Source organism: Solanum lycopersicum, chromosome 9 (genome assembly GCF_036512215.1).
Source record: "Solanum lycopersicum chromosome 9, SLM_r2.1".
In the NCBI taxonomy this organism is placed as follows: domain Eukaryota; kingdom Viridiplantae; phylum Streptophyta; class Magnoliopsida; order Solanales; family Solanaceae; genus Solanum; species Solanum lycopersicum.
The window spans coordinates 54,620,241-54,625,292 of record NC_090808.1 but is presented as its reverse complement, the minus strand read 5'-3'; positions in this window follow the sequence as shown (position 1 = coordinate 54,625,292).

Below are 5,052 nucleotides of genomic sequence, written 5' to 3'. Positions count from 1 at the left end.
TCGAGTCAAGACAACGGGCAAAATTCAAAATGCCACGGAGATTGAAGAAAATCCAAAAAAATGGATTAGAAGATTTCCTTATTCAATAGCTTGTATATCTTTATTTTTGTAATGGGCATAAGCCCTCTGGTCGTTTTTACTTTCTTATTTTATTTTGTATGTTTAGATTAGGACAGGTACAAAATGGGTCAAAAACCCCAAAAAACAGGTGGGTCCAAAACTCGGTCAAGGCGAACAGAACCCGAGTTTGGACCCAAAACCCCTCTCTCTCTCTCTCTCTCCTTTTATTATTCATTTAAACGTTTGCTTGAATTTCGTTAGTTAGGGTTAGAAGAATCCAAACCCCATCGAACGTCTTTTGTTTTATCAAACTTAAACTTAAAATTTGAAATTTTAAAAGATAGATGTTTAAATTTTTTAACTTCAACGGAATTCTAAAAAATATGTTCCAAAACTTGTAAAATTTGTTTAAATGAAATAAGCTCAACTTCAAAATTGCGAAAGTTAAAATAAAATAGTCAAATTGTTAATCACCGGAAAATCGTATTTAACAGAGTGTCTTAGGTTCCTTCAACACCTTCCTAAGACGCTAATAGGAATCCTGAACCCCTTAAAAATGTTTCAAAACAATTTTTTTTTGTTTAAATTGTTTAGAAATAAAGTTTTCTTGATTTTTTCTTAAAAAATTAAGTGGCGACTTCTAAAAGTCAAAAATACCCTTAAAATAAGACGAACTCTTTTCGAAAATCACCTTTTTCAATAAAACACGTGTCATCTCCTTTCTTCGTGCTAAGAGAATGGTTAGTAAAGGGTGTTTAGCTTTCTTGGCACACCTCAGGGATGACACTACCCAAGTTCCTTCAATTGAGTCGGTTTCGGTAGTCCGTGAGTTTTTTGATGTGTTCCCTGCAGATCTTCCTGGTATGCCACCAGATAGGGATATTGATTTCTGCATTGATCTTGAACCGGGTACTCGCCCCATTTCTATACCTCCTTATAAAATGGCTCCCGCGGAGTTAAGAGAGTTAAACACCCAACTTCAAGAATAGTTGAGCAAAGGCTTCATTAGACCAAGTGCATCTCCTTGGGGTGCTCCAGTGTTATTTGTGAAGAAGAAGGATGGGAGTTTTCAGATGTGCATAGACTACCAACAGTTAAATAAGGTAACGGTTAAGAACAAGTATCCTCTTCCTCGTATTGATGATTTGTTCGATCAGTTACAAGGTGCTTGTACCTTCTCAAAAATCGACTTGAGATCTGGCTATGATCAATTTAAAATACGGGCAGCAGATGTGCCCAAGACTGCTTTTCGGACCAGTTATGGGCATTTTGAGTTCTTAGTAATGTGTTTTTGGCTTACGAATGCCCGTGCTGCTTTAATGAGCTTGATGAATGAGATTTTTAAGCCATATCTGGATCTCTTTGTGATCGTATTTATTGATGATATACTGGTATACTCAAAGAGCAAGAAGGAACATGAGGAGCACTTGAGAATTGTATTGGAACTGTTGAGGGAGAAAAAGCTTTATGCCAAATTCTCCAAGTGTGAATTTTTGCTAGATGCAGTGTCCTTCTTGGGGCATGTGGTTTCTAAGGATGGGGTAATGGTGGATCCTTCTAAGATTGAGACAGTGAAGAATTGGGTAAGACCTACTAATGTGTCAGAAATAAGGAGCTTTGTTGGTTTGGCTAGCTATCACCATCGATTTGTCAAGGGATTCTCTTCCATTGCTTCCCAATTGAAGAATTTAACTAAGCAGAATGTTCCATTTGTATGGTCGGACGAATGTTAGGAAAGCTTTCAGAAACTCAAGACCTTGTTGACTACTGCACCGATCCTTACCCTGCCAGCGGAAGGTAAGAATTTCATTGTCTATTGTGATGCATCCTATTCGGGTTTGGGTGCAGTGCTAATACAAGAGAAGAACGTAATTGCTTATGCTTCAAGGCAATTAAAGGTGCACGAACGTAATTATCCGACCCATGATTTGGAATTGGCTGCGGTAGTGTTTGCCTTAAAGCAATGGAGAGACTATCTATATGGGGTTAAGTGTGAAGTATACACGGATCATCGTAGCCTACAGTATGTCTTTACTCAATAATATTTGAATTTGAGAAAGAGGAGATGGATGGAACTACACAAGGACTACGATATCACTATCTTGTATCATCCGGGAAAGGCTAATGTTGTGGCAGACGCCTTAAGTAGAAAGGCAGGGAGCATGGGAAGTCTAGCTCACTTGCAAGTTTCTAGACGTCCATTGGCTAGAGAGGTTCAGACTCTGGCTAACGATTTTATGAAGTTAGAAGTAAATGAGAAGGGAGGATTGTTGGCTTGTGTGGAGGCAAGATCTTCTTTTCTTGACAAGATCAAGGGAAAACAATTTGATGATGAGAAACTAAGCCGAATTCGGGATATGGTGTTGCGAGGAGAGGCTAAAGAAGCAATAATGGATGAGGAAGGTGTTTTGAGAATTAAGGGAAGGGTACGTGTGCCTCGTGTGGATGATTTGATCCACACTATTCTCACAGAGGCTCATAGTTCCGGATATTCTATACATCCTGGTGCAACCAAGATGTACCGTGACCTAAAGCAACACTTTTGGTGGAGTAGAATGAAGCGCGACATTGTTGATTTTGTTGCCAAATGTCCAAATTGTTAGCAAGTAAAGTATGAACACCAGAGGCCCGGAGGAACACTTCAGAGAATGCCCATTCCTGAATGGAAGTGGGAGAGAATTGCAACGTACTTCGTGGTTGGTCTTCCAAAGACATTGGGGAAGTTTGACTCTATTTGGGTAATTGTGGACAGATTAACTAAGTCTGCTCACTTCATTCCAGTCAAGGCGACCTACAATGCAGAGAAGTTAGCCAAAATCTATATCTCAAAAATCGTTCGATTGCATGGAGTTCCACTTTTAATCATATCAGATAGAGGTACGCATTTTACTTCTAAGTTTTGGAGAACATTGCATGCTGAATTTGGTACTAGGTTGGACCTTAGTACTGCATTTCACCCTCAGACCGATGGTCAGTCTTAGCGAACAATTCAAGTGTTGGAGGATATGCTTCGTGCATGTGTGATAGAATTTGGAGGCCATTGGGATAACTTCGTACCCTTAGCAGAGTGTTCATACAATAATAGCTATCACTCATGTAATAATATGGCTCCATTCAAAGCATTGTATGGGAGGAGATGTAGGTCTCCCATTGGTTGGTTTGAGACATTTGAGGTTAGACCTTAGGGTACTGACCTTTTGAGGGACTCATTGGAGAAAGTGAAATCTATTCAAGAAATGCTTTTAGCAGCGCAAAGTAGGCTAAAGGAATATGCAGATCGAAAGGTTAGAGACTTGGAGTTTATGGAGGGTGAGTAAGTCTTGCGGAAGGTTTCTCCCATAAAAGGGTGATGCGGTTTGGTAAAAGTGGTAAGCTTAGCCCAAGGTATATTGGACCATTTGGAGTACTTAAGCGGGTAGGGGAGGTGGCTTATGAATTAGCCTTGCCTCCAGGGCTGTCCGGAGTACATCCGGTATTTCATGTGTCTATGTTAAAAAGATACCATGGGGATGGAAACTACATCATTCGTTGGGATTCAGTGCTGCTTGATGAAAATTTGTCTTATGAGGAGGAGCCTGTGGCTATTTTAGATATAGAAGTTCGCAAGTTCTGGTCAAGGGAGATTGCATCCATCAAAGTTCAATGGAAGAATCGACCCGTTGAAGAAGTCACTTGGGAGAAAGAGGCGGACATGCAAGAAAGATACCCACACCTATTTACAGATTCAGTTACTCCTTTTCGCCCTTGTTTTTCTTCTTACGATCGTTCGGGGACGAACGATGGGTAAATTGGTTTCTATTGTAACAACCTGTTTAGTCGTTTTGAGCAGCAGATTTTATTTTTGGAAAAACTGGCTGAGACGACGGAACCCATGACGGACCGTCATGGGCACGACGGACCGTCGGGGGGGTCTCGTTCCAAAACACTTAGAATTCTGAAATTTGGGGACTGAATTCGACTCTCTGAACTTTGTGACGGAATGGCAAGACGGACCGTCACAGACGTGACGGGCCGTCACATATCCTTCAGTAAATTTCAGCCTCTGAACTCTATGACGACTCAGCATGACGGACCGTCGCAGGCACGACGGCCCGTCACAGACTACGTAATCCCAGGCTGGGTCGAATCTCTTTAAATGTTTTAAGGGACGTTTTGGACTATTCCTGCTTATAATTATAAAGTTGGTGGTTGAATATTAATAATCCAATTTCTTGAGGGTTAAAGGAGATAACCTTAAATTAATTGGTGGGTTATTCTGTCATCATTTATACTTAATTATATGTTAATTAGGGTAAAAGAAAGAGGGTTGAAATAAGAAAAATAGAAAGAACAAGAGAGGGAGAATCGATAAAGAGAGAGAGGAATGAAGAGGATAACAAAGCTTTGGGGAAATTGCTTGCTTGATCACGAATCTTCGGTGGAGGTAGGTTATGGTTTTTATACTATTCGTAGTTAACTCTTAATAGCGAATGATATGTGTTGGGTTGTATTATAAAGTCTTCTATATTCTTAATTGTATGCTTGCATGAATGTGAATATATAATTGTGATGAAATAAGCATGATGAAGCTATTGAATCCCAAATCTTGAAAACCCCTTGTTAATGATGATGCCTTGGTATAAAAGAAGGCTTGATGAACTAAAGTAATGAGATTGATGATGTCTTGGTATAAAAGAAGGCTTGATGAACTAAAGTAATGAGATTGATAATGCCTTGGTATAAAAGAAGGCTTGATGAATTAATAGAATGAGATTAATGGATCGGATGTCACGAACCGACACATACAATTAGGGGATCGGGTGTCATGAACTAACACGTAGAATTAGGGGATCGGGTGTCACGAACTGACACGTAGAACTAGGGGATCGGGTGTCACGAACCGACACGTAGAATTAGGGGATCGGGTGTCACGAACCGATATGTAGAATTAGGGAATCGGGTGTCATGAACCGACACGTAGAACTAGGGGATCGGAGTGTCACGTTCCGACAC